We start from the raw sequence: 11,037 nt of genomic DNA on the forward strand, positions 1-11,037 counted from the left end.
TGATATTAATTCATAGGTTATGAATATGATGTGATGATATTCATTGTCTATTAATTGGACGGTTAAAGGGATAATAGGACGGCGTCTCTTCTGTTTTCATAACGGATGAGTAAGTTGAAAAATCACTTTGAGACGCTTAAATAGCTCACAGTGTGTTAAGCATTGGATGCACGGACTTTGTGTTGAAGAGTGTCATCGCTTAGCAAAACTTGTGCCTATACGGTAGTGCTTGAACGATCGCTTACCTATACGATAGTGCTGAGCGATCGCTTAACGATTACACCCGTGTGCGCTATTTACTAAACGATCATTTACCTTTTCTTAAGCAATCATTTAGCGTCTGATATTTACTAAATGACCGTATAGACTATCGCTTAGCTTTTCCTACACAATCATTTAGACAATCGCTTACCTTTTCCTATACGATCGTATACTTCACCTAAATGATCAAGCATTTTTGTCTATACGATAGACGAGCCTATCTCTCACTTGCTTGATTGTTGATACGATCTTTCCACCTTCCCTCTACAAAATCCAAACAAAGCCCACTCTTTGGATTCTCACTCCAAGAATACTGAGGGCTTTGAGTGATGGTATCATCCTTGTTTCCTTCTATTCGTGTGGAGACTGTTCAAGGTAGGCGATTGGGCTTTTCTGAGCGATTGCTTACCGTCTTAGCAAAAGCAAGATTTGTTGTGAAGAATAAGTCTTCAACTGGTATGATCTCTCGATCTCTTATTTATTAATCCTTTGAGCATGTCAATAATTTAGCATTATGAATACATATTAGTACGTTTGAATGTATATGTGGAAATTATGTCATACTGAATTAGAAAGATCCGTTTTCACTCGTAGGTACTCTTGAATAAGAGTTCCTTCAATTCTCAATATGTTTGGTACGTTCATGAAAGACAATATTATGAGCAATGTGGATAGCACTACAATTGTCATAGTGAAGGATAGTTGCGGACTGTTGAGGTACTCACATAAAATCAAGAAGCCAGTGGAGCCATAATAACTTTGATGTAGCATCGGCCAGAACGGGATACTCAGATTTAGTACTAGAACGAGAGACAACACTCTATTTCTTACTCCACCAAGAAATGAGAAAGACACTTAGGTAGAAACAGTAACCCGTGGTAGAGTGCCTACCAATAGGATCACCAGTTCAATCAGCATCAGAGTAGCCGGATAATACCAGGGATAACTGCGAAGAAAACTGAAGGTTATACCCTAGAGTACCCTTAACATAGCGAATAATACGGAAGACAGTAAAAAATGAATAGTTCGTGGAGCAGCAATAAATTGACTAACAATATGAATGACATATGTAATGTTTGGACAAATTACTGTTAGATAAATAAGGTTGCCAACAAGTCAACAATAGAGACTGAAATCTTCAAGTGGAACCCTATCAAACGGAGTCAAATGAACATTAAGATCGAGTGGTGTTTGTGTTATGGCAAAGTCAGTTATGCCTGAGCAGGCTAATAGATCATAGACATATTTTTCTTGAGACAACAAATAACCAGTAGAGCTTATTGACACCTCAAGACCAAGAAAGTGAAGGAACGGTGAATTTCCACAGTGGAAGCGGGATCGTTCCCAATTTTTAGATTTACACACAATCAAGAATTTTACATAACCAAAATAACAATTATGCAATTACATTTAATTTACAGCATGCATGCCAAAAGAAAAGGAAGGGTTAGAAAAAAAATTCTTACCCTTGAAGAATTCACAACCTTCACAAAATTCCTCTTCTCCATGAACAATCTCGAACCCTCGAACCAAGAACTGAGAACATAACACCACCACAAATGAAACCTTCGTAATCTCAGAGAATCCTCAAGAGTATGTGGGCTTTGAGTTTTCTTATGAGAAAGGGGGAGAGAAATTTTTAAGAGAGGAAGAGAGGTTTCACGGAAATTTACAGAGAGATCTCTTGATTAACCTAAAACTCAACTTTCTGTGAAGAAGAAGATCTCCCGTTGAACTACCCCACTCACTACGTTAATCTTAGAGAGAATTAAGGGAAGGAAAGTTATTTTTCTCCCTTTAATTTTGAAAACTAAAATTAAAATAAAATTAATTTTAATTTAAATAATTATATATATATATATATATATAACAACTAACTTTTATATGTATATATAACTATATATAACTATATATTATATCATATATAACACATAACCTATAGTTTTTATATTGTATCAAATACAATATAACATACAGTTTGTTTCTCTCTCAATGGTATTTAATATAAATCAAAATCATATTTATATTAAATTTAATTACATGAATCTCATCTATATAATTAATATTTGAATCGTGTTCAAATATATAATTCCTCTCAAATAAAATTTATATTATAATGTATCAAATACATTATATTAATTATATTACATATAATTAAGTTAAATTAATTATATCACATATAATTAATTTCTTCAATTAATTTGAACAATTCAAATTAATCCAAAATTGATTATCAATAATCCTTGTTGAGCTACAGAGGGGATCTTATGCACCTGTAGATTGAAGCCCCAATGGTGCTTGAACAGTTAATTAAACACCTTTAATTAAATTATTCAGCATCCATTAACTGTCGGTCACTCTACTAACGATCGAGAGCTGCACTATTTGTACTACAATTATATTTTTGTGTCTATTGGATATAATCAGTCAATAGTGAGACGAACCTTCACAAATTGCTTGTAAGTACAACTGGACCACAATTACCGTTTTGCCCCAGTAGTTACATCTCCTTAAGTACCATTGATCTCTCTAATGAACAATAAGTCATCGTCCAACTATGATCAAACCACTCTTAAGGCAAGAAAGGGTGTGGCGCCATATTGTTCAATGCCTGGAATCAGCCGTTAAAGATGAATTTATCTACTTACCCTGACATTAGGGAATTAGTGAATTTTATCTTGTGTAGTTGTATTCCCAAATCCTCAATCTGATGAATCCCCAAAATGGTAGATTTATTGAGTCGACAATCTGGCCACTCTCACCCATACAAATCAAAGGGTCGCCTTCATAGGCAGGAGTTCATAACTCACTCAGGATTCAGGTCATGTCACCTACAGTCATCTTGGTGAAATGTAGGTCTCTATTATTAACGGTGTTATATAATGAAACTAGTCATTTTATGGTATGATCTTATACAAATCCCTTTGTATAGATCACCCTCGCTCACATGTCTCTACATGAATGATCAGGATCAGACTATTTGTAACATTTTACAACAATTGTAACATCTACAAAGTGGATCGTAGTCGTAGTGTCACTAGGGTAAGGTACCCAGTCTTATCCATCTACTACAGACCATTTAGGTTATCACTTAAACATGATCCACCTGTATCTCTCTACATACATGTTTAAGCCACAGAAGATAATCTTGGATGTTAGTTTATTGGTTTTGTTGGTTAATGCTACTAAATGATAAATAAAATATCTCATATTTTATTAAATAAATAAAATGTTTGTCCATTACAATTACAAACTACATGACCCACGAGATTTAGGGCATCAACCCCAACAGAAAATAACTAAGTGAACCCAAATATTTCATCTCAAAGTGTTCTCTAAGATAACGTTGTAGATCAGAGATAGCCGGAGGGTCATCCCCAGTAATAATCATGTCATTAACATACAAGAGAAGGAGAATAATACCAAGAGACGTCTGATGCATAAAGAGTGTCGTGTCATGTAGATTGGTATCTTAATTCTCCCGGAGTCTCGTTGTTGTAAAGATACCCATTGTTTTATGAATAAAATAAATGTTATTTCATTCTGACATTTACTCATATCTTTATAAACAAAGCTCCTTGTTTATCTTATGTGAACTTAAGCATGTATATGTGATATACAAGTGGATCGTGCCTTAAGTGATAACCTAAATAGGTCTGTAGTATAAGGATTAAGGTGGGATACCTGATCCTGGTGACACTACGAAGAAGGTCCGCTTTGTAGAGGTTTGCAAGTGTTGTAAACTACTACAGATGGTAGATCCTGACCATTCATATGGAGACGTGCGAGCGGGGGTGTCCTATATAAAGAGTTTGTATAAGACCGGACCACGAGATAACTAGACTCTATATATAACGTCGTTGATGCTAGAGACTTACATCTCACCTAAACAACCATAGGTGACACGACCTCAATCCTGAGTGTATTAAGAACTCTTGCCTTTGAGGGCAGTCCTTTGATTAGTATGAGTGAGAGTGGCCAGATTGCCAACTCAACATGCCTACCTTTTTGGGGACTTATCTGATCTAGGAGCTGGGAACTCAATCCATAAGATGAAATTCACTTCTTTCCCGAAGCGATAAGTAGAGAGATTGCTTCCTTAAGGGCTGATTTCAGGGCTTAAACATAGTGGTCACAACTTCTCTTTGGAAGAGAGGACTCGGTCGTAGTAGGACTATGACTTATGTTCATTAGAGGGATCAGTGGTACTTAAGGAGTTAGATGTAACTACAAGGGCATAACGGTTATTAGCCGAGCTGTACTTACAAGCGATCTGTGAAGGGTTGTCGCACTACTAATTGGTTAAGATGGACACATAATATATCTGTGGTAAGGAGAGTTCAGCTGTCGGTCTTTAGTGGAGTGCCTAGCAGTTAACGGATGGTGGATCCCGTAACTAAAGAGTTTAGTCAGTTATTCACGTACCATTGGAGCTTCGAGCTACAGGTCCATAAGGTCCCCTTGGTAGCTCAATGATTCAGTTAAGGATCAGTTCTTGGTGTTGATTTGAAATGTTCAAATTAACAAGAGGTAATTTGATTATATATGATATGATTGGTATGATGTATGAGATACATCTAGTGGAGGATTAATGTAAATGAGATTTACATCAAGTGCCATGGAATAGAAAAAGAACTATCGTATATATGTTTCAAGAGATGAAATATTAAAACTATAGGTTATAAATATAGTATGATAAGTTGGTTATCATTTATATTTATAATAATATTAATTATTAGATAATTAAATCTTTTTCTCTAATAACCAATTGAGTGGGAGGTTATTGGTAGTTTTCATGGTAACCGTGAGATAAAAGAAAATTTGTTTTCCTAATTTTAGTAAGTTTTTGTAAGCTTGTGATTTTCTCTCCCACGTTGTCAAGTAAATCGAATTTACTAAGCGACAGCTTGACTAAGATAAACGATCGTGTAGTGTTTGTAGGCGACAGACACGCAGCTAAACAATGAGCTAAAAAATTGCTTAGTTTTTGCTAAACGATTAGGCATCGACCTATACGATAGGTTTTGTATTCTCCCACTTGCTCAATCGTTTACACGATTGTTGTATCCTCTGTCTTCTGCCTCAAACCAAGTCCACATAAAGCCCACCCTTTGGATTCTCACACTGAGAATACCAAGGTAGCCTTCTTGGTGGTGTCATACTCAACTCGACGTCATCGAGGTTCTGTGGAGGCCTTTCGTGTTGTTGGGGTGATCGTGATTGAGGCGATCGTTGAGTTCAAGTGAGTGGTGTTTGTGCTATGTAGCGGTCGTGTTGGACGAGTGTTCGAGGTTGCTGTGTTCGAGCGTTCGTGATCAAGGAGCTTTAGTGATGAGTCTACAAATGTGTGTAGATTTCTTCTTGATCATTTGTAGTTTCATGCTGTAATTTCTGTAATGAATGCATAACCATTTGTTTATGTTTTTTTACTGTAATTGTAATGTTCATACGTGATTATAATTTGGAATGATCTTTTCGTTGCTCATGGAAATCCCCGTATTCGATTTCCTTCATCTTGATCTTGTAGACCCACTTGTAACCAATGGGCCTTTTACTAGGAGGCAGATCAACATAGCCTCATGTGTGCATTTTTTTAAAAACCTAGAGTTCTTATTCATTACTTGTTGCCAAGAAGGGTTAGTACTTGCCTCATGCAAAAAGGTAGGCTCAACCAAAGAAACGATAGTAGAAAAATAATGAAAATCTCAAAGATGAGTGGGAAGTGCCCTTACCCGAGTGGAGCGTCAAACAAAAGGATCTGGGTCATGAACAACTTCAGATTCAACAATTGAGATAGAAGGTTGATTGGGATCAGTAGAGACTAGTCCAAATTGCTCAAGCTCGGTATCATAACTGAAATCAGACAAAGGAAAAAGATTGATAGAAAGATCAGTCAGAAAGGAACAAAAACTTGAGAGAGAATAATGAAAGGATAAGAGGCTGGAGAACATCAATATTGCCACTATCATCAATAAGAAAACCCTTAGGCTTATTATCCATGAACTTGTTCAGAAATACTATAATAAAAGGAAAATATGAGTTTGTCACTAGGTATTTGACCAAATACGATCCTCCAGTTCCTATAGAACCTATCACTAAAATACCCCTACAAAGGGATAGGGCTAAGCGGAGCGAAAAAGGTTTTCCATGAGATGGGAAATGAAAGCTATTAGCCCCACATGAGGTTTGTGAATATGTGATTTTCTGATAATGAGCAATTAAGTACCACTGATTCCTCCAATGAACAATACATCATAGTCCTACTATGAGTGAACATTTCTCGAGCCATGAGAAGGTGTGGCGGCACATTGTTCAAGCGCTGGAATCAACCCTTAAGGGAGCAATCTATTTACTTACCCTTGTTTTGGGGAAAGAGTGAATTTCGTCTTGTGTAACTGAATTCCCAGCTCCCCAATCAGACGAATCCCCAAAGTGGTAAGTTTGAGTCGGTGATCTGGCCACTCGTACCCATGCAAATCAAAGGACCGCCCTCATAGGCAGGAGTTCCCAATTCACTCAGGATTAAGGTCATATTACAGATATATCAATTAAGGCATGATCCACTTGTATGTCTCCACATACATGTTTAGGTTACAACGATAACCAGAGATCTTAATTTATTGGTTTATGGTTAATGCAACTAAAATATCTCATATTTTATAGACAATAGTGAATAAAATATCTCATATTATTACATCACAAATGTTTGTTTATACACGTGTTTACAAACTATAGGACCCTACAAGATTTAGGGCATCAACCTCAACAACAGGTCGGTCCCATATAAGAGTCGCTTGCAGTAGTAGCTTTGGATGAAACTTTATTTGGTGCCATTTGTTGATTTGTTAACTTGGATGATGAGAAAAGAATGAGAGATAGAGAGGTCCCACCGAGCGTGCCAATTTGTTCGCACGAGATTTCTTGAGAAATTTGTTTCATGAATTTGAGCTTTTGTATTTGTATCAATCTCAGTATAGCAAGTACAATCTCTAACACAATAATTATTTGTAGTGTTCAAAATAAACTTTAATATTTAAACTGGTTGATCTTTTTAGATGATTGGCTTTTGGGCTTGTTGACCGGCTTATTGACCTTTTTAGATGATCGATTTTTGGGCTTGTTGATCTTCTTGGATGATCGGCCTTTGGGCTTGTTAATCTTTTTTAGATGATCGACCTTTGGGCTTGTTGATCTTTTTGGATGATCGACCTTTGGACTTGATGATTTTCTTGGATGATCGGCCTTTGAGCTTGTTGATCTTCTTGGATGATTGGCCTTTGGGCTTGATAATCTTATTGAAGAATTAGTGTTCGCATGAAGCTTCAGGAGAAACTCATTTTGTGGAGTTAAACTTGAGCTGATATCGATGTTGATGTTGATTTGATGCGATGTGGTTTGATCTCTAATACTTGATCCTCTAATTCTCTCTCAATTGAATGTGTGTGTTTGACTTGAAGAAATAGAGCGGGTGATGTTCTTGAAGTCGAAGTTTTGGAAGAGTCTTTGTATTTTCTCTTTAAAAGAGAAGACTCAGTTATAGTAGGACTATGACTTATGTTCATTAGAGGGATCAGTGGTACTTAAGGAGATAGATGTAACTACAGGGGCATAATGGTTATTGGCCCAGCTCTACTTACGAGCGATCTATGAAGGGTTGTCACACTACTGATTAGTTAAGATGGACACATAAAATATCTGTGGTAAGAAGAGTTCAGTTATCGGTCTTTAATGGAGTGTCTGGCAGTTAACAGATGGTGGATCGGGCCATGAGAAGGTGTGGCGCCACATGGTTCAAGCCTCGAAATCAGCCCTTAAAGGAACAATCTATCTACTTACCCCTGTTTCAGGGAAGGAGTGAATTTCGTCTTGTGTAGCTGAGTTCCCAGCTCCCCAATCAGACAAATCTCCAAAGTGGTAGATTTGAGTCAACGACCTGACCACTCGCACCCATGCAAATCAAAGGACCGCCCTCATAGGTAGGAATTCCCAAATCAATCAGGATTAAGGTAATTTTACCTATGGTCATCCTAGTGAAATGAAAGTCTCTGTCATGAACGGAATTATATAACGAGACTAAGTTTTCGTGGTCGATCTTATAGAAACTCCTTTGTATAAGATACCCCCACTTGCATGTCTCCACATGAATGATCAGAATCAGACCATCTGTAACACTTTACAACACTTATACATCTACAAAGTGGGTCATATTCATAGTGTCACAAGGATAAGGTTTCCCTCTTTTATCCATATACTACAGACCATTTAGGTTATCACTTAAGGCATGATCCACTTGTATGTCTCCACATACGTGCTTAAGTTACAACGATAACTAGGGATCTTAATTTATTGGTTTGTGGTTAATGCAACTAAAATATCTCATATTTTATAGACAATAGTGAAGAAAATATCTCATATTATTACATCACGAATGTTTGTTCATACACGTGTTTACAAACTACAGGACCCTACGAGAATTAAGGTATCAACCCCAACAACAGGTGTCAAACCCCATCTCAGACTACCCTCTGAGCCTGAGAAAGCGCATGACTGCAGCAGTAATCAACCCTTTTGTTGACATTTACTGCCTAATAACTCTTGCGGAAATAACTCTGATACCAATGAAAAAATTCAACAACCAACTGATTTAGTAGGCCCATTTTATATTACAACAATGTAACGTTTATTCAACTCCAAGACTTAGCTAAAAGTTTACAACAATAACTATAAAACCCTCCGGAAGTATAACTATGGCATGTGGCAGACCTTGACCTTAACAGCATTCTAGAACTCCTCTCCTTTCCGCTAACTGGGGCGGGTAAAACATAAAACATGGAAAACATGAGCTATAAAGCCCAGTGAGTGGTACCTTTAGATAAATAAATAACTTTGTCAACAGAAATATACTTTTGGAAAGCAATGCATAGTCAACAAGAACATTACCACAAGTTCAATATTATTTTCCAGCCAAACCGCTGGACTATCCCCAGCTCAACCTCTGTTTAAAAACCAACCCCAGCTTGACCACTGGTTATCAAATAATAAAAACATCCCCTGTACTTTCACACGTATACTAAGATAACAACAATTTCCTGTGGAAACTTTCCCTGTACCCTATTATCCCACCAATGTGCACATCGACTATTTTCTAGCTATGCTTAGGTAACTTGACTATATTCCCCGCTGGTCGTCACCGACTATCATTTCCTGCCGACCGAAGCCAACTATATTTTCCTGCCAAGTACCTTTTTAAGCATGCTAACTATATATCCCGGGTACAATTCTAGTTTCCATCACAAACATACAAGCAATATCTTAACAAGCATAGTAACAAGATAAACTTATATCCCTGATCATGCTAATTTAACATTATCCTCTATATGTATTTACCTATATATATAAATTACATCAACAATACAACAACACAATAATCACTCACCTTGATTGGTTAGGAACTTTCCTTTCCGAAGTTCCTTAGGTTTCCTTGGTTCCCTTTTGAACCCTAAATTCCAGATTCAATTATTAGCTTAGATTACTCATAGTTTAAGAACTTATTTTAAGATACTTCCTTCTAAAAACTTGTTCTAAAATGTCTTAGAAAGCTTACCATAAAATCTTAGCTCAGAATTCCTCGTGATTTGGTCGAAATCATCAAAATATCAAGAATAGCTCATCTTATCCGACAGCTCAACCCCTCTGTATTGTCCTCATTTTTCAGCCCGATTCCTTAGATCTTCTTCTTCGGAAGCCCTACCCTGAAAACTAGACTCACGTAGCTTTCATATGGATTTTGAATCACTTCAAACGCACGAGTATTCTAGGAAAACTTCTCGTCCCAAGTTGAAGTTGTTTTCTAGACTTCACTGTCTACTACGTCCCCCTTAAAGCTTTACGATCAACGCATGGATTTGCTATCGACGCAATGTTTTCTCAGCTTTCCCACTCTTCTCAATGTCTTTTGAATTTTTTTGATCTGAAAAGAAGTCCTTGGCCCTATTTATAGGCATCCAAAAACTCTCCAAGATCGACATCTTCTACTTGGCCGCATGTCCAAGTGTTTCTTCCTCACACTATTAACGCAACTTTTGATCAATGCAACTCTAAGTGTCCTTCTCCTACATAGCCAACGCATGGGGCTTAATTTTGCATGTCCTCTTGTGTAACCACCTCATTTGCTTAAGACTTAAGGTTTCTTCCCAAGAAGCCACATGTTTTATGACGTCCTCCATATGAGCTCATCCTTCATATGCATCCACAAACCCTTGAATGTTCAACGCATAGTATGCCATCAATACATAGTAGGCCATCAACGCATAGTCTATAATCAATGCATAGTGTAATCATCAACGCATAGTGGGTCATCAATACATAGCAACCCTTGGTTCCCATTGGTTTTCAACACAGCACCATCGCAACCCACTTACTCAGTCATCGCAAGCCTTCACCATCGCAAGAGTCAAACACCATGCTTCCTAGCCCATCACATGGCCTATGTCCAACGTATCCATCGTGCATGCCATCGTCAACTTCTAATCAATAGCATGGTCGCAAGGCCTCGACGTATAGGACGGTTGCTTAGCATCAACGCATAGCTCGCTCGTCATCGACGCATAGGTCGCTCGACAGCATCGTGATGGAAAATTTGGCATGCGCAGCGGAAATGAGAATCAATTTTACTCTAATTGTCCAAAATAAACATGCAACCCTAAAAGAATTAATTAGGATTATTTTGAAATAATACCTTTGAAGCTCTCGAAACTCGTCTATCTCCACTCGAAC

This window comes from Benincasa hispida, chromosome 12, assembly GCF_027475165.1.
Source record: "Benincasa hispida cultivar pf3 chromosome 12, pf3_genome.v1.1, whole genome shotgun sequence".
NCBI classification, from domain to species: Eukaryota; Viridiplantae; Streptophyta; class Magnoliopsida; order Cucurbitales; family Cucurbitaceae; genus Benincasa; species Benincasa hispida.